At 39.0% G+C, this 25,042-nt stretch overlaps 1 protein-coding gene and 1 long non-coding RNA gene across 2 annotated transcripts in view; one reads left to right on the forward strand and one right to left on the reverse strand.

Moving 5' to 3' along the window:
* Positions 1-25,042, reverse strand: part of LOC121390559 — an 83,073-nt gene that overhangs the window by 11,476 nt on the left and 46,555 nt on the right. The window lies entirely within an intron of this gene.
* Positions 9,135-25,042, forward strand: part of LOC121390558 — a 46,715-nt gene continuing 30,807 nt past the window's right edge. The window contains exon 1 of the mRNA XM_041522403.1: positions 9,135-9,578. The gene's annotated coding sequence lies outside the window, so the exon portion shown is untranslated. The remainder of the gene's footprint in view (positions 9,579-25,042) is intronic.

Here is a 25,042-nt window from a genome sequence, read left to right on the forward strand (position 1 = left end):
AAAAGAGTAGCCCATATGGTATGGAATCAGTGGGTTTCCTCTCATTATCTGTGTGATTGTTAACTGTGTGATTGATACCATATAAAATCATAATTAAAATGTGTCATTAAATGAAACATTTCTTCCTTCTTTCCTTACAGACGGCACGGCAACCACCCATCCAACCATACACTTACTTGCTGTATGAAATATCGTTTTCATGGTGTCATCGTAAAACTTGGGTTTAACAACATTTTGAGGAGAACAGGGTGCTCAAAATGTTGGAAATGCCATATATGAACACCTGAAATTAAAAATGTTGGAAATGCCATATTTGAACACCTGAAATTCATTTTTTTTTGGGGGGGTGAGTATGCTCTCAAACCCTCAAATATAGAATTTCCATCACCCAGGCCATTGCACTAACATTACCCCTAACCCTCGTCCCCACATTTTTAAATACACTCTATGGACCGTGTACTGCAGAACAACATCATGTGAAATTTGCAGATATTTTAAGCAAGCTCATTTCAACCTTGTACTCACAGACAGATACTCATTACAGCAGAGCTATGTACACATTGGACACTGCCTTATGTTATCAGCCAATGAAAATAAAATTGTGGCTGCCACGAGTAAATAGACTTCAAAAGAGATGTCTGTTATAGGTGCATCTTGGGAGAAAAAAAACATCTTGTCAAATAACTTAGCTAACTTTAGCACTAAACACCGGTAATAAATCAAATATTTTCACTGAGGCACAACGTAAGAGAATTGCTTAAATTGTGAACACATTGATACACATGTAATTAGGGTCAGGTGTTAGATGTTAGTAAAAGGAATGGTTTGTTTACAACACTGTATGCCATCTTACACTACCACTAGCTGTTTGGAATAAAATGTAATTTTTTAAATTATTTATTAAATAAATATTTATTTATTTATTTATTTATTTATTTATTCATTTATTTATTTATTTATTTATACTAAACATTATGTTCATGAACATGTAACTACAGAATGCAGCTTGCAATAATATATTGCACCATTGATGTTGTTTCCCAAACCACAATTGTCAAACTTGCAGTCTGTATAATCTGCTGATGTCACAAGTGTACCAAACAATATTGTTATGCAACAAGCTACAAAACTAGCATGAAATACTATAATAATTATATGTGTATTGATTTGTTGTAAATTAAACCATACGTAGGTAATGAAATCAATAACAATGAATAGACATGTGTTACTAGTATACTGACAATGAATAGTCTCAGTGGCTCAGTGGTTAGGTCTACTGCCTTAGGACTGGCACACATTACTGTTGTCACAAAATGTAACAAGGTTATAAGTACATGTATGTTTTTAATACAGCCTCACACTGGACAAGATATTGTGTAATTAGACTGCGGTATTATTGATCTACATTACTGTTGTCACAAAATGTAACAAGGTTATAAGTACATGTATGTTTTTAATACAGCCTCACACTGGACAAGATATTGTGTAATTAGACTGCGGTATTATTGATCTACATTACTGTTGTCACAAAATGTAACAAGGTTATAAGTACATGTATGTTTTTAATACAGCCTCACACTGGACAAGATATTGTGTAATTAGACTGCGGTATTATTGATCTACATTACTGTTGTCACAAAATGTAACAAGGTTATAAGTACATGTATGTTTTTAATACAGCCTCACACTGGACAAGATATTGTGTAATTAGACTGCGGTATTATTGATCTACATTACTGTTGTCACAAAATGTAACAAGGTTATAAGTACATGTATGTTTTTAATACAGCCTCACACTGGACAAGATATTGTGTAATTAGACTGCGGTATTATTGATCTACATTACTGTTGTCACAAAATGTAACAAGGTTATAAGTACATGTATGTTTTTAATACAGACTCACACTGGACAAGATATTGTGTAATTAGACTGCGGTATTATTGATCTACATTACTGTTGTCACAAAATGTAACAAGGTTATAAGTACATGTATGTTTTTAATACAGACTCACACTGGACAAGATATTGTGTAATTAGACTGCGGTATTATTGATCTACATTACTGTTGTCACAAAATGTAACAAGGTTATAAGTACATGTATGTTTTTAATACAGACTCACACTGGACAAGATATTGTGTAATTAGACTGCGGTATTATTGATCTACATTACTGTTGTCACAAAATGTAACAAGGTTATAAGTACATGTATGTTTTTAATACAGCCTCACACTGGACAAGATATTGTGTAATTAGACTGGTATTATTGATCTACATTACTGTTGTCACAAAATGTAACAAGGTTATAAGTACATGTATGTTTTTAATACAGCCTCACACTGGACAAGATATTGTGTAATTAGACTGCGGTATTATTGATCTACATTACTGTTGTCACAAAATGTAACAAGGTTATAAGTACATGTATGTTTTTAATACAGCCTCACACTGGACAAGATATTGTGTAATTAGACTGCGGTATTATTGATCTACATTACTGTTGTCACAAAATGTAACAAGGTTATAAGTACATGTATGTTTTTAATACAGCCTCACACTGGACAAGATATTGTGTAATTAGACTGCGGTATTATTGATCTACATTACTGTTGTCACAAAATGTAACAAGGTTATAAGTACATGTATGTTTTTAATACAGGCTCACACTGGACAAGATATTGTGTAATTAGACTGCGGTATTATTGATCTACATTACTGTTGTCACAAAATGTAACAAGGTTATAAGTACATGTATGTTTTTAATACAGCTCACACTGGACAAGATATTGTGTAATTAGACTGCGGTATTATTGATCTACATTACTGTTGTCACAAAATGTAACAAGGTTATAAGTACATGTATGTTTTTAATACAGGCTCACACTGGACAAGATATTGTGTAATTAGACTGCGGTATTATTGATCTACATTACTGTTGTCACAAAATGTAACAAGGTTATAAGTACATGTATGTTTTTAATACAGGCTCACACTGGACAAGATATTGTGTAATTAGACTGCGGTATTATTGATCTACATTACTGTTGTCACAAAATGTAACAAGGTTATAAGTACATGTATGTTTTTAATACAGCCTCACACTGGACAAGATATTGTGTAATTAGACTGCGGTATTATTGATCTACATTACTGTTGTCACAAAATGTAACAAGGTTATAAGTACATGTATGTTTTTAATACAGGCTCACACTGGACAAGATATTGTGTAATTAGACTGCGGTATTATTGATCTACATTACTTGTCACAAAATGTAACAAGGTTATAAGTACATGTATGTTTTTAATACAGGCTCACACTGGACAAGATATTGTGTAATTAGACTGCGGTATTATTGATCTACATTACTGTTGTCACAAAATGTAACAAGGTTATAAGTACATGTATGTTTTTAATACAGGCTCACACTGGACAAGATATTGTGTAATTGCTTTTTCAGCTTTTCCGATATTAACCAGTCCCTGTAAAGTTAATTTAGCAATTATTTCTCGGCAGGTTACTGCCAGTAAAGTGATGGGTTAACTGTTATTCTCAGGTCTAGACATGCTTGCTACATGGTGCAGATGTGTATGAGATCATGTTCAATCATTGCAGGCAGCCCGTATCTCTCTCTTGAACACACCTCTCTTGAACACACCGTCTAAACTACATGTGCTGAAGGAAATCCTCGACAGCCCGCTTCACTCTTTGCCATTCTACCTTTCAGTATTCTTTGGAAAGTACTCACATATTTTGCTTCAGAAATAGAGGTGTTATAAAAATTGCAATATCCACAGGAGTAATATATGTATTACATAACTCTCTCTCTCTATATATATATACATATTCACTGATATATGTTACAGGAGCAGGCTGTGGTTAAATTGCAATATCCACAGGAGTAATATATGCATTACATAACTCTCTCTCTATATATATATATCACTGATATATCTGTTACAGGAGCAGGATGTGGTTAAATTGCAATATCCACAGGAGTAATATATGTATTACATAACTCTCTCTATATATATATATATCACTGATATATGTTACAGGAGCAGGATGTGGTTAAATTGCAATATCCACAGGAGTAATATATGTATTACATAACTCTCTCTCTATATATATATCACTGATATATCTGTTACAGGAGCAGGATGTGGTTAAATTGCAATATCCACAGGAGTAATATATGTATTACATAACTCTCTCTATATATATATATCACTGATATATCTGTTACAGGAGCAGGATGTGGTTAAATGCTTAAAATACTTGCTTCAGTCATGGGGCAGAATGTAGCCCAGTGGTAAGACATTCACCTGATGTGTGGTCAGTCTAGGATTGATTCTCATTGGTGGGCCCATTGGGCTATTTCTTATTCCAGCCAGTGCACCATGACTGGTATATCAAATGTCGTGGTATGTACTATCCTGTTTGTGGGATGGTGCACATATAAAAAATACATTGCTACTGATGTGAAAATGTAGTGGATTTTCTCTCTATAAGACTGAATGTCAAAATTACCAAATGTTGCACATCCAATAAACGATGATTAGTAAATCAATGTGCATGGTATTGCTATACAAAACAATTTTTTTTTGCTTCAGATGGTGGATTCTATATCCACCATCCCATGCCTGAATGGACTTGGTAGGTTAATTCTATTTTTACACACCCATTGGTGAGAACATCATTCGTTATTTTTTATAACACATACTGACCAGGTCATTACTGCCATACCATCTAATGAAAAAAGCAGTTGAAATTGATTGCTTTGTGGCATATTTACTGAATATTAAACAAGCTTCCATTTCATATTGTGTTTATGTCCTGAATGAAACATTTTTCATGAGGGACATAAACATGATACGAAATGGAAACAAGTTTAATATCCTTTTTAATACCCATTAATTGATTTCAATTTAAATCAATAAATTTGTTTTGATTAATGTATTGGTAGTAGTGTGCCAGTCATATGATGTCGAAGTGTTACATACCACTTGATAGGGTGCAACGTAGCCCAGTCGTAAAGCTTCATGTGTGGTCAGTTTGGGATCGATCCCCATCAGTGGGCCCATTGGGTTATTTCTCGTTCCAGCCAGTGTACCACGACTGGTATATCAAAGGCCATGGTATGTGCTATCCTGTTTGTGGGATGGTGCATATAAAAGATCCCTTGCTACTAATGGGGAAATGTAGCAGGTTTCCTCTATAACTATGTCAAAATTACCAAATGTTTAGCCGATGATTAACAATCAATGTGCTCTAGTGGTGTTGTTAAATAAAACAAACATCCCAATTGACATTCTAGTTGGATGAAACACATTGCGATATGTACCAAGATATTTATAACAATATGGGTAATCAAAGTTAACATAAAACTATTTTCTCTGTGATACATAATTGAACAAGTGCTACGTGTACAAGGCCAGAAATAGGTTTTAGTTGACACTTAAATTTATTTTAAAGCATGTTTTTTGAGGATATGTAAGAAATAGAATACTACATTAATTCAGTGTGCATTAGTTGCCATTTATCTTACAACTTGTATACAGCCAACTCGCTTTCACTGATTAGACATGTTTTAATACAATCCATTGTAGGATATGTGGTCTCTCATTTATGGCCACTCATGTAGTATTCTCTTTATGGAAGAGTGCTACGAGTAGTCGATCATGTCTATGTGACAATAGAGCGTTTCTTCTCTGCACGACATTCTAGAACAAATTATGTTGCAATAATGAAGTGACACAGCCAGACAAGGTTACGACATGTTGTGTGTTCTCATGTGCAACTAATGTGCAGTCAGTCAGCTGCACATATATTGAACTTTTCAGCTATAAAGTGTTTGGTTTGTTTAATGACACCACTAGACCACATTGATTAATTAATCATCGGCTATTGGATGTCAAACATTTGGTCATTCTGACTTGTAGTCATAAGAGGAAACCTGCTACATTTTTCCATTAGCAGCAAGGGTACTTTCCAACAGACAGGAAAGCACATACCACAGCCTCTGACCAGTTGTGGTGCACTGGTTGAAAGGAGAAAAAACCCAATCAGTTGACTGGATCCATCGAGGTGGTTCGATCCTGTAACACAAGCACCTCAGCCTTTTCAGCTGTAGCAATTGGTGCGTAGCCCAATGGTAAAGCACTCGTATGAGATATGATCAGTTGCAGGCTTGATCGATCGATCTGGATGTACTAACTGCCCCCAACCACACACCATCAAAGGCTCTGGTATGTATTGTGCTGTCTAAAGGAAAGTGCAGAGAAATGATCCATTGCTGCTTTATTGGTAAGAGTTAGCTGTCTGACAGCAGTGGGTTACCATTCTTTCTCGTTCCACCAAGTGTTGAAATAACCAGGTGTTAGACACCAAACAACCATTCTTTCTCTCTCCACCAAGTGTTGAAATAACCAGGTGTTAGACACCAAACAACCATTCTTTCTCTCTCCACCAAGTGTTGAAATAACCAGCTGTTAGACTCCAAACAACCGTTCTTTCTCTCTCCACCAAGTGTTGAAATAACCAGGTGTTAGACTCCAAACAACCGTTCTTTCTCTCTCCACCAAGTGTTGAAATAACCAGGTGTTAGACTCCATACAACCGTTCTTTCTCTCTCCACCAAGTGTTGAAATAACCAGGTGTGACTCCAAACAACCGTTCTTTCTCTCTCCACCAAGTGTTGAAATAACCAGGTGTTATAGACTCCAAACAGCCGTTCTTTTTCTCTCCACCAAGTGTTGAAATAACCAGGTGTTATAGACACAAACAACCGTTCTTTTCTCTCCATCAAGTGTTGAAATAACCAGGTGTTAGACTCCAAACAACTGTTCTTTCTTTCTCTACCAAGTGTTGAAATAACCTGGTGTTAGACATCAAACAACCGTTCTTTCTCTCTCTACCAAGTGTTGAAATAACCAGGTGTTAGACTCCAAACAACCGTTCTTTCTCTCTCCACCAAGTGTTGAAATAACCCAGTGTTAGACTCCAAACAACCGTTCTTTCTCTCCCCACCAAGTGTTGAAATAACCAGGTGTTAGACTCCAAACAACCGTTCTTTCTCTCTCCACCAAGTGTTGAAATAACCAGGTGTCAGACTCCAAACAACCGTTCTTTCTCTCTCCACCAAGTGTTGAAATAACTAGGTGTCAGACTGGTTGCAGGCTCGATTGATCGATCTGGATGTACTAACTGCCCCCACCCCCACACCATCAAAGGCTCTGGTATGTATTGTGTTGTCTACAGGAAAGTGCAGAGAAATGATCCATTGCTGCTTTATTGGTAGGAGTTAGCTGTCTGACAGCAGTGGGTTACCGTTCTTCCTCTCTCCACCAAGTGTTGAAATAACTGTATGTTCAAAACAACCATTGGTGTGGGATGTAGCCCATTGCAAAAAACATGCTTGCTTGATGTACGGTCGGTTTGGGATCAATGCCCATTGGTTAGCCCATTGGGCTATTTCACGTTTCAGCAAGTGCACTACGACTTGTATGTCAAAGACCTTGGTATGTACTATCCTGCTTGTGGGATTGTGTATATAAAAGATCCCTTGCTACTAATGGAAACATCATCTGCAGGTCTCAACTATGAGCCACTCTTGGCTTACTAAAATCAAAACCTATACGTATCTCCCTACCTTTTATTTTCAGATCGACCATCAAAATTGCGCCAAACTTTCTTCATCAAAATGTGCACTCACTCCCCTTTGGCGTAATCCAAATTACATAGCACCATACCACCTCCCGCCTGTTACCAACCACGGTTGGACTGCTGGTGCTTCCTTGCACCTGCCAGTGCAGGCGGTCCCTCCTTCACCCTCCCCAACCCTTTCCTGTCCTGGACGGAGGAACTGGCTGAGGTGGGTACTTGTGCCCAGGACAGGCATGCACTACAACAGCTTGCTCTGAATATGCACATTAAACCATTTTTCAAGTCCAAGTTCCACTAATGGAAACATGTAGCGGGTTTCCTCTCTAAGACTATATGTGAAAATTACCAAATGTTTGACATCCAATAGCCAATGATAAATAAATCAATGTGCTCATTTTCAAAAGCATAGACTCAGTTAATGAGGAACAAAGAAGTACCGGCCACCCCACACAGCTCCATAAGCAGAGACTCAGTTAATGAAAAACAAAGAAGTACCGGCCATCCCACACAGCTCCATAAGCACTGTATCAAGTATAAGGTTGATTGAGGAACAAAGAAGTACTGGCCACCCCACACAGCTCCATAACAGCTCCACTGATTGGTTATCAAGTCCATAAGGTATCAAGTATAAGGTTGGTTGAGGAACAAAGAAGTACCGGCCACCCCACACAGCTCCATAAGCACTGTATCAAGTATAAGGTTGGTTGAGGAATATAGCCCCTTGTTAAAGTATGTTACAGACAATTATACAGCTGATTTTTCCAGCCACATACAAAACATATTTTTAAACTGTCAAAATAGCAATTATGTCAAAAGGAATATGCTACTGGAGCAGACAATCAATCAATAGTAGTGGGGAGAAAGAAGCCAGTCACAGCAAATGAGCTGATGCTGTATGTTGTAATTCACTCAGTTGGAATGTGATTTTCAAAACTACTTACAACTGAAATACAGACTTGGGGTGGATTCCTTAAGGAAGACGATATTTAATTAACAACACTTCAGCATATTTTAAACTATGGCTGTTTGGTATCTAACTTGACTAGAAACATACACTGTGTACATTAATTACTCTTTAATGGTTACTAATAGTTTTGCCATTTCACTAATATTTTGAACATTATTATGCTATATACACATGTATAACAAAATTATTGGTATTTATCATTACGTGTGTGGCCATAATGTAGTTGTATACATGTACCAAATACTCAAATTATGGAACATGTCATGATTATGTAGGTGGTTTCATTTTGGGACAGATTTTTGTTTAGCCATTTAATAAGTCAACTGCCATATACTACTGCCATTTATTATTCAACCCAGTTCAGAATTGCTTCCAACAAAGAAAAGTCTGTCTTTATAATAACTTCCAAATGTGTTTTCATCATACAGGATTCACTTTTAATGGTTGATAAGATCATTACTGACAGTGTCTTCAAGCATTCTCCTCAACATATCGGATCAGTTAAATATTATTTGCATGTTTCCTGTCACTAAGTGAACAAGTACCTGTACTGACTTTTTTTCATCAATGCATACTGGCTGTAACAGACAGAAAAGTAAAACTCTTCAGCCTTTGATAAAAAGCTAAACTTGGCACCAGGCAATACACAAAGAAATGTCAGGCTAGCGGAGCAGGCTTCCTGAAACCGATAGCAGTTGTAGAGATAATATGAGCAGCAGGCAGCTTTCCTGTGATACACAGTGGAGAGAGAGAGAGAGAGCATGCTTCCACCGCCTGGCTCCATGGGCGGCTGCCGCAGATAACACGCTGGCAAGCACAGACACACAGAAGCAACAAATGTAAAGAACTAGCCATGCAGCAATCCATAAGTCACCAGTGTGAGCTAAAGGAATACTGTTTTCTCCTCCATTTTACAGCTTAACATGGGATGAGTAGCAAGACACAATGGTAAGGCTTTGTCTGTGTTAATAGTTCTGTTCAGTTTCTACAGCACATGTATTATACATGTATTATACTATATATATATACACACATGTATGTTGTAACTATAGTGTTTCCATTGTAACTGGTGCTTCTTCAACCATCTGTGATCATGCTAATGTCTATAATGTCCAGCTGGTTGTGCATAATGTCAGAGATGCAAAATGTTCAAACATCAGACAAGTCTTCTGAAAACTATTTTGTACATATTTCAGCAAAGTCGAGGTCTGCAGCATACCTCATTACATGTATTAACAAAATATCAAACTGCTACTATGCAATGCATGTATCTATCAAGGGCAGACCTAGGGAGTGTATTAGGGAGGAGACGAAGGGAAGACCTAGGGAGTGTATTAGGGAGGAGACGAAGGGCAGACCTAGGGAGTGTGCTGTAGGAAGGAGATGGGAATAGGAATGGGAACTATTTTAACATGCCCACATCCTTACGGTTCGGGCACGCCCACCATGGTTTCGGATTCTGGCATAGCCAGTCCACGATTCCATGGTGGGGGGGGGGGGGGGGGTAGGGAGGAGATGAAGGGCAGACCTAGGGAGTGTATTAGGGAGGAGAGGAAGGGCAGATCTAGGGAGTGTGTTAGGGAGGAAAAGAAGAGCAGAGCTAGGGAATGTGTTAGGGAGGAGACAAAGGGCAGACCTAGGGAGTGTGTTAGGGAGATGATGAAAGGCAGACCTAGGGAGTGTGTTAGGGAGGAGACGAGGGGCAGACAGACAAATGGACTAACTCCTGGAAAAGAAATCCTAATAAAGGTTTAGCATTCCTAAAATGAAAATTGTTAACAATTTGCTAAAGAAAAGTAAATAATTTGTTAAAAAGAGTATTTGAATTTATTTGAAAGGACAAGTTAAGTCCTCTGGGCATCCCCTTGCATATATAGCAATGTTAAGAAGCTGAGTTGTAGTCTTATTATGATTGTTACCATTTAATGAATGAATGAATGAATGAATGAATGAATGAATGAATGAATGAATGAATGAATGAATGAATATTTATTGACACCCCAGCATGCAAAATACATCAGCTATTGGGTGTTAAACTAAGGTAATCAATATAAAAAAATTAAAGTTAAATTAAAACAGTGTAAAAAGCTGTGCAAATTAAAATAACAAATATCACAGGTAGTTCCATTTAATGAATGCAATGGAAGAAGGAAGATATGTTTCATTTAATGATGCATTCAACACATTTTTAAGTACGTTGAAGTGTGGTAAGCATGTCATTAAACAAAATGTTTCTTCTTTCTTCCTTTGCAGTCACATGCATGGATATCAGCAAGAATTATTTAGTTTGTTTAAACCAGTAAATGTTTTGGCTACTATTAAACATTTTGTTAAGAAAGAGAAGCAACTGTCACTCACCTAAATGATGTACCCATAACATGCATTTACAATATGTCTTTAAGCATAAAGTAAAATGGGCAGGGAACATAGTTTTTAAAATGTTGACGAGTTGCTAATCAATGTAAAATTCAAGACTGATTTGCTAACAATATAAAAAATAAGTTTGTTTTGTTTAACAACACCACTAAAGTACATTGATTGAATAATTATTGGCATTAATCATGCCAAACATTTGGTAATTCTGACATACAGTCTTAGAGAGGAAACCCGCTACATTTTCTTTCCATTAGTAGCAAAGGATCTATTATATGCACCATCCCACAGATAGGATAGCACATACCACAGCCTTTGATATACGAGTCGTGGTGCACCGACTGGAGTGAGAAATAGCCCGATGGGTCCCCCGACGGTGATCGATCCTAGACCGACCACTTGGCTACATGTCACCCCTTATAACAGTAAATTCAAATGATAAATGGTGGCGTCTCACAGCATGTGCACATTCATTAATGGCATGCAGTAAATTATCAATAAATTATATTACCTGCATGTGCCACATATGCACTACATGAATCAATACAACACACACACACACACACACACACACCACACACACCACACACACACACACCACACACACATACATACACTACATAACACATCCACTCACACCCACTCACACCCACTCACACCCACTCACTCACACACACATAACCCATACACATACACACATGCGTATACACACTACACTACATTACACTACACATACACTCACTACACATACACACATAAACACACACTACACTACACTATACTATACTACACTACACTACACTACACATAAACACACACACACACACATAGTACACATCACATCACATACACATGCATGTATACATACACATACACACATGCACACACAAACACACACACATGCACACACATACAAATACACATGCTACATACACACACACACACTACACACACACTACACACACACACACTACACACACAATCAAAGTATTGGATCTGTTGCTGAAAGAACACCTGTTCACTAAGTACATGTGTGTGTGTCATATAATTGTTTATGCCCATACCATTTAGTTTTGTTTTGTTTATATATACTGTATACTGTGGGGGAGCTATATAATTGATCTTGAAGTATGATGAGTCTTTATTAGTGAACCAAATGGGTTATTAATTCCCATTCTGACCCTGGACCGATACTACTGACAGCTCAGTAACAATGTACCCGGTATACAATACCCGGTATGCAATACCCTGGGCCGATACTACTGACAGCTCAGTGACAATGTACCCTGTATGCAATACCCTGGACCGATACTACTGACAGCTCAGTGACAATGTACCCTGTATGCAATACCCTGGACCGATACTACTGACAGCTCAGTGACAATGTACCCGGTATGCAATACCCTGGACCGATACTACTGACAGCTCAGTGACAATGTACCCGGTGTGCAATACCCTGGACCGATACTACTGACAGCTCAGTGACAATGTACCCGGTGTGCAATACCCTGGACCGATACTACTGACAGCTCAGTGACAATGTACCCGGTGTGCAATACCCTGGACCGATACTACTGACAGCTCAGTGACAATGTACCCTGTATGCAATACCCTGGACCGATACTACTGACAGCTCAGTGACAATGTACCCGGTATGCAATACCCTGGACCGATACTACTGACAGCTCAGTGACAATGTACCCTGTATGCAATACCCTGGACCGATACTACTGACAGCTCAGTGACAATGTACCCGGTATGCAATACCCTGGACCGATACTACTGACAGCTCAGTGACAATGTACCCGGTATGCAATACCCTGGACCGATACTACTGACAGCTCAGTGACAATGTACCCGGTATGCAATACCCTGGACCGATACTACTGACAGCTCAGTGACAATGTACCCGGTATGCAATACCCTGGACCGATACTACTGACAGCTCAGTGACAATGTACCCGGTATGCAATACCCTGGACCGATACTACTGACAGCTCAGTGACAATGTACCCGGTATGCAATACCCTGGACCGATACTACTGACAGCTCAGTGACAATGTACCCGGTATGCAATACCCTGGACCGATACTACTGACAGCTCAGTGACAATGTACCCGGTATGCAATACCCTGGACCGATACTACTGACAGCTCAGTGACAATGTACCCGGTATGCAATACCCTGGACCGATACTACTGACAGCTCAGTGACAATGTACCCGGTATGCAATACCCTGGACCGATACTACTGACAGCTCAGTGACAATGTACCCGGTATGCAATACCCTGGACCGATACTACCGACAGCTCAGTGACAATGTACCCGGTATGCAATACCCTGGACCGATACTACCGACAGCTCAGTGACAATGTACCCGGTATGCAATACCCTGGACCGATACTACCGACAGCTCAGTGACAATGTACCCGGTATGCAATACCCTGGACCGATACTACCGACAGCTCAGTGACAATGTACCCGGTATGCAATACCCTGGACCGATACTACCGACAGCTCAGTGACAATGTACCCGGTATGCAATACCCTGGACCGATACTACCGACAGCTCAGTGACAATGTACCCGGTATGCAATACCCTGGACCGATACTACCGACAGCTCAGTGACAATGTACCCGGTATGCAATACCCTGGACCGATACTACCGACAGCTCAGTGACAATGTACCCGGTATGCAATACCCTGGACCGATACTACCGACAGCTCAGTGACAATGTACCCGGTATGCAATACCCTGTCTACACACTGACCAAAGTGCAAATAAGAGACATTTTGCTTTTAATCAGGAGTACTCACGTAGGTTTTTATTTCATTGCTTTGGCTCACAATGTGCTGGGGTGTCATTAAATCAATAAATGTAGTATTTTCCTATAAGCTTCTCTTCTGAATACAAACACAGAAAACATGTAAAACATTTTTCAATGCCATATTAGAAATGGACAGCTGTTATATATACAGTCAAACTTTGATAACTCGAACTTAAGAACAAAATAGTTTGAGTTTCAGGGAGTTCCAAGTTTTTGAAATTTGTATAGCACACCTCAAAACTAAAACTACATTGCAGATGGATGATTTCATTTGTTATTATAAGAAACATGCACTGGACTGCCCTATCTCCCAAACTGAACATTTTCATAAACTTTAAAAAATTAGATGAGGAATTATCTGGATTTTTAGAGTTGTTTAAAATTTAGTTGTCGAGTTGATGACTTGTCATGAATTACAAGATGCTTAGATTTGATGAGTTGTCCCAAGTCTAAGAGTTGGAGAGTTAACTGGCTAAAATACAGGAATTGTCTAGATTTGAGGAATTGTTTTGAGTTGAATGAGTTGTCTTCAATTGAGTTGTTGAGTTGTTGAGTTGAGTTGTTAAGTTGAATGAGTTGTCTTCAGTTGAGGAGTTGTTTTGAGTTTGGGAGTTGTCCATCTTCCATTACAACTATAAGCTCTAGCACCATTCTTTATTCATGCTACCAGCATCGGTGGTGTCATGTTTTTTTGTTTTTTTTTATTGCCATCGGACATAATGCTGGTAAGTACAGGGTTCGTAGCCCGGTACTGGCTCACCGAGAGCAAGTCTTAACAACTCAATGGGGTAATACCACTACACCCTGTTCTCTCTCACTAACAACTAACCCACTGTCTTGGACAGACAGCCCAAATAGCTGAGGTGTGTGCCCAGGACAGCATGCTTGAACCTTAATTGGATATAAACACCAAAATAAGTTGAAATGAAATACATGTATTCATGCTTTCCTCCCAGAATGGGGAGGGGTGTAGCTCAGTGGTGTGAAAATAACCTTACATTCCCCTTTAGATCACTCTAGGTTAAAGTGTGCTGCAGAACATCAGAATACATGTACTACCACTGGCTACTGCATTCTCAGATCAGGTCAGAAACTCATAACGATCAGCAGCAGTCACCACAGATGTCACAATGTGGTGCTGGGTGCAACGTAGTCCAGTGGTAAAGCGCTTACTTGATGCATGCTCGATCTGGGATCGATCCCCATCGGTGGGTCCACTGGGCTATTTCTCATTCCAGCCAGTGCACCACAACTGGTATATCAAAGGCCATGGTATGTGCTATCCTGTCTGTGGGATGGTGCATATATAAAAGACCAATTAATTGCTACTAATGGAAAAAATGTAGTGCGTTCCCTCTCTATGACTTAAAATTACCATATGTTTGACATAGCCAATGATTAATAATCAATGTGCTCTAGTGGTGTCGTTAAACAATTGCAAACAAACTTTTTTCCTCTTTTTTCTTCAATGTGGTGCAGTAGTATAGCCTACACAAATTGTCAACCTACATTTATATGTGTATAAACCATAGGCTATAGGGTGTGTACATTGTATACCACCAAATCAAATCTCATAGATGACAATAGTTACATATGTGACTAAAACTCCTGATCAATCGACATAAATATAAATACTATCACCCCTCACCCTTAAAGGGACATTCCAGAGTTTGCTGCATTGTAAGATGTTTCCAAGTAATAAAATATTTCTACGATTAAACTTACATATTAAATATATTTTCTTTCTTAGAATATCAGTGTCTGTATATTCAATGTGTTTGTGGTCATCTTAATATTTATAAGAAGCCCAAACTGGATTTTGTCTTCAAATAATTTTGTACGTACGAAAAAATAATATTTTAGAAAATAAAATGAAATTTAACCTATTACAAATATTAGAACGATCAGAAACATGTTTAATATAATGTAATTACAACCGTTAAAAAGTCACTGTTAGTCGATAATATCTTCAAAATTGCAGCAAACTCAGGAATGTCCCTTTAAAGTAAATCAGAAAGCATTGCAGGTTAGGCTGCTCACTTCAGAGACAACAGGTAGCATCTATTAGTACATGCACAATGTACCCTAGTTCACACAACAATTGTCATTCTATTGTTAATAGGACGCTGGTCATGTTTCAAGCACAATGATAGTTGGTATACTACCACTAACAGGTATATATAATTCAAATTAAATTACAGGAATTTACTGACCAAATAAAACAACACTGTCACATTTATCACCAATGGCAGGACTGGTGGCCTCAACTGTGGGATGAAAAGTTGGGTGCACCTCCAACTTTGACCCACCCGGATGTTATTTGGTTTAGTAGTACAGTGTACCTATTGATAGGAATACATGTAGGCTTTGCACCCCAGACTTTGACCCAGGCTTTGACCCAGACTTTTATGATGACCACATTAGCACATTTGACTAAATGTAAACTTGTTTGTGACACAATACACACAGTTTGATTACCAGTGGTGATTATGATTATGAGTTTTCACCTGATGTACTGGTACATGTATGTGTCACTTGTGAGTCATCAATACTCCATTACAACAGACCAACACCTAGAAAACACATCAGCTGCATGCTGTGTGCTACAGTATGTGCTAACTGGTAATCAATGCTAGTTTCTGTCTGACAGCCTTCAACAGGAGACTGTGTAACAGAGAACAGTCACAGCTCTATTGACACTTTCTCTTTCATACTTGGAGGAGGGGGGCTGCATGCAAGTAGCTCAGTCTGTGAAAAGTTTGTTTTGCTTAATGGCACCACTAGAGCACATTGATTTAATAATCATCAAGTATTGGATGTCAAACATTTGGTAATTTCGACATATAGTCTTAGAGAGGAAACCCGCTACATTTTTCCATTAGTAGCAAAGGGATCCCAAAGACAGGATAGCACATACCACGGCCTTTGATATACTAGTCATGGTGCACTGGCTGGACTCAGTTTGTGAGGTAATAGATCAGTGGACAGACCCATTTTGGGATATATGTCCCATTCCAACCAGCCATACACAACTGGTAAAACCAAAGACGGCTCAAAACAGCGGCCTGCTAAAAATTAAAAGCAGTTAATTTTTTAGACTTATAGTAGGTGAATAAAACTGATGATGATCTCATCTACTACATTTAGACAAAGCTGAGCTCGAGATTGTGTTATATTTTAATTTTACAATGCTCTCAGAGGTACTAATTCTCCACACAGAATTTGTCGAGGGTCTGCCAAGATGATCGAGGTTGATATTTTACAATGCTCTCAGAGGTACTAATTCTCCACACAGAATTTGTCGAGGGTCTGCCAAGATGATCGAGGTTGATATTTTACATACGATTAAAACACAAGTAACAAATTTTATTTATGCTATAACGTACACTTCAATTTTAATTTGATATTTAGGTAGTAAATCACAGTTCTAAAGTAACCTTCATCGGATACACAGTGTGTCCAAAACCCTTGACTCACCGGTCTTATTTCCAGCAGGTCATTGTTTTCTTAGCTGGCCAGATTTCTTTGGGCCTGCTATTTAAAAAACCACAACATTGCAGCAGGCCATATTTTACTACCTATTCTGAGCCCTGCAAAGACCATGGTATATATACTAATGGGTTACTGAAATGGGCTATAGCTGTCTTATTATATACTTAATGTCTATGTCTTGAATGTCTTTAACACAGTAATTATAGTGCCCATCATACTCAATTTGACATTGTTGCAGGTGATACTATAAAGCACAAAATTAGACAGGCAATTAAATGCGTATATATGTTTCCTGTAGAATGTTTTCGAGCCTCTGTTTTGTAATGGGGATGAGACATAGTCCAGTGATAAAGTGTTCGCTTGATGCATGGTCAGTTTGGGATTGATCCCTGTCGGTGGGCCCATTGGGCTATTTCTCATTGCAGCCAGTGCACCACGACTGGTATATCAAAGGCTATGGTATGTACTACCCTGTCTGTGGGATGGTGCATATAAAGAACCCTTGCTACTTATCGAAAAGAGCAGCCCATGAAGTGGCGACAGCAGGTTTCTCTCTCAACATCTGTATGGTCCTTTACCATATGTCTGACACCATATAACCATAAATAAAATGTGTTGAGTGTGTCTTTAAATAAAACATTTCTTTCTTTCTTTCCTATATAGACAGATTTGAGTGTACATATTTCTTTATTTCTACTCCAGCTTTCTAATTATGCTAGGGTCAGTATGACAAAAGGTGAAAATGAAATAAGAATCCGTATTGATTATCATTACCATTGTGAGCTGGTGGTGGTATAAACTCCAGTGTGCAGTGTCAGCTACTAGCTGCTATAGTGCTACTGTTTAACTTTAATCACTCTCATGGACTCTACATTCACTTCACCTGCAGCTTCATCTACAGGAACCCACTAATCACAAAAACATGCCCTGTACCGGAATGTGGGCCACACTGGCACCCAGTGGTCAGTTTACAAACAATGTGTACACTGGACGTTTGCCAGTCATTTATCTATATGGGAAATAACTGGACATCTGCATTGTGTTAACTTTTAGATGAGAAAAAAACTGAATCCCAGTATGATTGCCATCAGATCTGACTACTGTTCTCGGCAGGTGGCTGAGAGAACTTATTTATACCTAGCAGATAAAAGCATAACATTTTGTGTGATGTTCCCTTTAGGTCTATTAATTAATTTTAGCCTAACACATAAAACACTAAATTCTCTAAGATGGCCAACATTTATGACTAAAGATTACATTCTTGAACTGTAGGAGTCATAATATAAGGCCTGGTTTGTTGCAGACTATATTATTTGGGGTAATGGATTGGACATATAATACTATCATAATACTATCACACCATACTTAATGATTATTAATACCATCTTTATTCTAATAAATTCCACTTTCCATTACATGACCAACTTTTTATACATGTATATGAATAAATTCATTATCCTCCAATAAGTCACACTGTATAATGTACGTACTGTATATTCCAATATCTATCCAGGGAAGAAGGTATACTAGTTAATAAGCAGGATATTTAATAGAAAAAATATGGCATAGAGTTTGAAAAGAACATGCAACAAAAGAAAGAGAGAGAGACAGAGAGAGAGAGAGAGAGAGACAGAGAGAGAGAGAGAGAGAGAGAGAGAGAGAGAGAGAGAGAGAGAGAGAGAGAGAGAGAGAGAGAGAGAGAGAGAGAGAGAGAGAGAGAGAGAGAGAGAGAGATTCTGCCAAGACATATACTGATTAACTAGATGAGGTTGATATTTTACATATGAATAAAACAAATTCTATTTATACTATAACGTACACTTCAATTTTAATTTGATATTTAGGTAGTAAATCAGTTCTAAAGTCACCTTCATCGGACACACACACACACACACACACACACACACACACACACACACACACACACACACACACACACACACACCTTTAGGCAAAGAAGAAATACAGATATTTAATGACACATTTTAATGACATTAACATATCAAAAGCGTTTATCTGAAAAAGGCTCACACAAGCCTGTAGGCAGGATATAATGTGTTTTCAAATTGCTGATCATCATTAATGCATGGCCCCTAAAGCTAGAGAAAATGACTGAATAATTTCCAACATATTATATTGTCATATAATAGTAATAATTTCCAACATATTGTATTGTCATATAATAGACTGAGTCTTACAGTAGTAGATCATAGGGTGACCGAGTCTTACAGTAGTAGGTCATAGGGTGACCGAGTCTTACAGTAGTGGGTCGTAGGGTGACCGAGTCTTACAGTAGTGGGTCGTAGGGTGACCGAGTCTTACAGTAGTGGGTCGTAGGGTGAACGAGTCTTACAGTAGTGGGTCGTAGGGTGACCGAGTCTTACAGTAGTACGTCATAGGGTGACCGAGTCTTACAGTAGTGGGTCGTAGGGTGACCGAGTCTTACAGTAGTATGTCGTAGGGTGACCGAGTCTTACAGTAGTGGGTCGTAGGGTGACCGAGTCTTACAGTAGTGGGTCGTAGGGTGACCGAGTCTTACAGTAGTGGGTCGTAGGGTGACCGAGTCTTACAGTAGTGGGTCGTAGGGTGACCGAGTCTTACAGTAGTACGTCAGTAGGGTGACCGAGTGACCGAGTCTTACAGTAGTGGGTCGTAGGGTGACCGAGTCTTACAGTAGTATGTCGTAGGGTGACCGAGTCTTACAGTAGTGGGTCGTAGGGTGACCGAGTCTTACAGTAGTGGGTCGTAGGGTGACCGAGTCTTACAGTAGTGGGTCGTAGGGTGACCGAGTCTTACAGTAGTACGTCGTAGGGTGACCGAGTCTTACAGTAGTGGGTCGTAGGGTGACCGAGTCTTACAGTAGTAGTGGGTCGTAGGGTGACCGAGTCTTACAGTAGTGGGTCGTAGGGTGACCGAGTCTTACAGTAGTGGGTCGTAGGGTGACCGAGTCTTACAGTAGTGGGTCGTAGGGTGACCGAGTCTTACAGTAGTGGGTCGTAGGGTGACCGAGTCTTACAGTAGTGGGTCGTAGGGTGACCGAGTCTTACAGTAGTGGGTCGTAGGGTGACCGAGTCTTACAGTAGTGGGTCGTAGGGTGACCGAGTCTTACAGTAGTGGGTCGTAGGGTGACCGAGTCTTACCGTAGTCTTACAGTAGTGTAGGGTGACCGAGTCTTACAGTAGTGGGTTGTAGGGTGACCGAGTCTTACAGTAGTGGGTCGTAGGGTGACCGAGTCTTACAGTAGTACATCGTAGGGTGACCGAGTCTTACAGCAGTAGGTCGTAGGGTGACAGTAAGTGACAGATTCCGGAGATAATTCATCAGCACAGTATATGACAGATTCAGGAGACAGTTCATCAGCACAGTAAGTGACAGATTCAGGAGACAGTTCATCAGCACTGTAAGTGACAGATTCAGGAGACAGTTCATCAGCACAGTAAGTGACAGATTCAGGAGACAGTTCATCAGCACAATAAGTGACAGATTCCAGAGACAGTTCATCGGCACAGTAAGTGACAGATTCCGAAGACAGTTCATCGGCACAGTGGCCTTTCATCAGCACAGTAAGTGACAGATTCCAGAGACAGTTCATCAGCACAGTATATGACAAATTCCAGAGACAGTTCATCAGCACAGTAAGTGACAGATTCTGGAGACAGTTCATCGGCATAGTAATTGGCAAATTCTGTCTGGAGATGGAGCATTCATTCACACACATAACTCTCACCTACAGACTCTGTGTGGAACTTTATTGCCCATTTGATTCAAACTAAGCAGTGCCGTAACTATTACATTAAACATATCTATAACCAACTGCGTAGCAGCTGTGACTCCAAAACTTAAGACATTCCTTAGGGCAGGCAAAATAAAACCCTGCTGGCACAGAGGAAATCATAATAAATCACTGGCAAAAACATTTGTCTGTGTTCTGTACAAAAGGTAAGGAATATATATATATATATATATATATATATATATATATATATATATTTATATATATACATGTATACAGTGTTTAAGGACAAGTCAGCACATTTCAAACTACATATATGACTATTTAGTATGTGACATACTGATATAGCTTCCCCTCAGACAGTACAATACATTTCAAACTACATATATGACTATTTAGTATGTGACATACCGGTATAGCTTCCCCTCAGACAGTACAATACATTTCAAACTACATGTATAATTATTTAGTATGTGACATACTGATATAGCTTCCCCTCAGACAGTACAATACATTTCAAACTACATGTACAATTATTTAGTATGTGACATACCGGTATAGCTTCCCCTCAGACAGTACAATACATTTCAAACTACATGTATAATTATTTATTATGTGACATACTAGTATAGCTTCCCCTCAGACAGTACAATACATTTCAAACTACATGTATAATTATTTAGTATGTGACATACTGGTATAGCTTCCCCTCAGACAGTACAATACATTTCAAACTATGTATGGTTATTTAGTATGTGACATACTGATATAGCTTCCCCTCAGACAGCACAATACATACTATAACATTCCATGTACATGTACTAATCATGGCGCACTGGTTGAGATGGGGGGTGGGGGGGGGGGGGGGGGGGGGGGGGGGCTGAAGTCCATCAAGGGTGATTGATCCTGAGCCACATCATATCTCAGGTGAACACTCTACCACTGAGGGGGTGGGTGTGGGGGTGGTGGAAGGGTTGAAGTCCATCAAGGGTGATTGATCCTGAGCCACATCATATCTCAGGTGAACACTCTACCACTGAGGGGGTGGGTGTGGGGGGGGGGGAGGGCTGAAGTCCATCAAGGGTGATTGATTCTGAGCCACATCATATCTCAGGTGAGCACTCTACCACTGAAGGGGTGGGTGTGTGGGGGGGAAGGGCTGAAGTCCATCAAGGGTGATTGATTCTGAGCCATATCATATCTCAGGTGAACACTCTACCACTGAGGGGGTGGGTGTGGGGGGGGGGAAGGGCTGAAGTCCATCAAGGGTGATTGATCCTGAGCGACATCATATCTCAGGTGAGCACTCTACCACTGAGGGGGTGGGTGTGGGGGGGGGGAGGGCTGAAGTCCATCAAGGGTGATTGATTCTGAGCCACATCATATCTCAGGTGAGCACTCTACCACTGAAGGGGTGGGTGTGTGGGGGGGAAGGGCTGAAGTCCATCAAGGGTGATTGATCCTGAGCCACATCATATCTCAGGTGAGCACTCTACCACTGGGGTGGGTGGGTGGGGGTGGGGGGGGAGGGCTGAAGTCCATCAAGGGTGATTGATCCTGAGCCACATCATATCTCAGGTGAGCACTCTACCACTGAGGGGGTGGGTGTTGGGGGGGGTGGGTGGGCTGAAGTCCATCAAGGGTGATTGATCCTGAGCCACATCATATCTCAGGTGAGCACTCTACCACTGAGGGTGTGGGTGTGGGGGGGGGGGGGGGGGAAGGGCTGAAGTCCATCAAGGGTGATTGATCCTGCCCAGTGGTAAAACACTCACTTGATGTGTGGTCTGTCTGGGATCGATCCCTGTCGGTGGGCCCATCGGGCTATTTCTTGTTCAGCCAATGCCCCATGACTGGTATATGCTATCCAGTCTGTGGAATGGTGCATATAAAAGATCCCTTGCTACTAATGAAAAAAAGTAGCAGGCTTTCTCTCTAAGACAATATACGTAAAAATTTACCAAATGTTTGACATGCAATAGACGACGACTAATAAATCAATGTGCTCTAGTAGTGGTGTCATTAAACAAAACAAACTTTTTTTCTCACAGACAGGAATGCACACACAACTGTTCAGTTTCAAGAACTGTTTTAGACAAATACCGGTAACTGACAGATATGTGTGTAATTAATTGGGCATCGTGCGATATCGATCAACCTGGTGTTTGTCTGGAAGATATTTCTAATATTAGTGACAATCAATACATATACCGCACATTTTTAAAACAAATTGTAAATAGGGTTTGGATACCACACATTAGTATTTAAAAAACTCCTAATTTAATAAAAATTCAACATTTTTTTTCAAAGATATCTTTATGTTAGTATGTAAAGACTTGAAATCATTGTACTGAACTATTCAATTAAAACTCTAGGCAAAGATAGACATTTCAATTTTTTAAGGTTAAATTTTTATCAATTTAAAATTTAAAAATTTAATAAAAATTTAAAAATTCTAAACTTTCAAAATATGTCACTATGAATCTGTGAACATTGCCTGAGACAATCATAATACCAAGTTACAAAACTATCCAATGAAAACTCGGAAGATAGACTTTAAAATTTTCTGTTAAAATTCAAAATCCAAATCAAAATTTTCCAAATATCTTTCTATTAGTTTGTGGAGAGTGCACCAGAGGATACTTGTATTATGTTTCAGAACTATCCAATCAAAATTCTAGGAGAGCATATACATGTAGACTTCAAAGGAAAAGTTGGTGAATAAACATCGAATGGATGGACGTTGAACAAATCAGCTAACAAATACCATAGTGGATCGAATTACTTAAACAAATCGGCTAACAAATACCATAGTGGTTCGATATAGTTAAACAAATCGGCTAACAAATACCATAGTGGATCGATATAGTTAAACAAATCGGCTAACAAATACCATAGTGGATCGATATAGTTAAACAAATCGGCTAACAAATACCATAGTGGATCGATATAGTTAAACAAATCGGCTAACAAATACCATAGTGGATCGATATATTTAAACAAATCGGCTAACAAATACCATAGTGGATCGATATAGTTAAACAAATCGGCTAACAAATACCATAGTGGATCGATATATTTAAACAAATCGGCTAACAAATACCATAGTAGATTGATATAGTTAAACAAATCTCAAAATATCTTTCATGTAGTTTTAAGTGGATAATACTTAACTTGAATGGGGCTGGACTTAGCCCAAGTCGGTCTATGATTTGCCCCTGTTCCAGCCAGTGCTCCACAACTGGTGTAACAAGGAATGTGGTATGTACTATCATATCTGTGGGAAGCTGCATATAAAAATCCCTTGCTGCTAATGAGAAACAGAGTCCATTGCATGGCAGCAGCAGGTGTCTTCTCAGTATCTGTGTTTTCGGACTCCATATATATATAACCATAGGCATGTAAGCATCTTGTTGAAACCATGAAATAATTAAAGAATTTGTAGGTTTTACACAATGAATATTATTGAAATTGTAAACTGTGAAATACATGGCTTTAATCAAAACAGCATGTATGGTCAATCTACTTAAAATAATACTGTTTGGTGTGTAATCAAAATATGAATAATAATTAAACAAAATACCAACCATGCACCACTAAAATTGTGTTATTATCACAAATCAAGCAATTTAGATGGCTAGCTGGTCTATATGAAAGGTAGGGACGACATAATAGATGGTTTACAGTATCCAGATGTAACCAGTGGGGCTGAAGCCAGCTGCCTTATCACTTTCACAGGTTGATTCCATTACATACTATTTACTCTAAAAAAACGTATTTACATACAAAACAGTGTAGCTGCAAATGAGGATTAGTCAAATATACACATGTATTCAGGTAGTGATACCTGTTTCAGTTGAAACTGTGAGAGGATTTTTCCTGTCTTAACTTAAGTTTTCATGCATTATCAAATTAATATTAGTTTAGAACTCACTGATTTCATTTTAATGACAATAGATGTTTGGTTGGTTTGATGAATGGATGG

Source organism: Gigantopelta aegis, chromosome 15, assembly GCF_016097555.1.
Source record: "Gigantopelta aegis isolate Gae_Host chromosome 15, Gae_host_genome, whole genome shotgun sequence".
NCBI classification, from domain to species: Eukaryota; Metazoa; Mollusca; class Gastropoda; order Neomphalida; family Peltospiridae; genus Gigantopelta; species Gigantopelta aegis.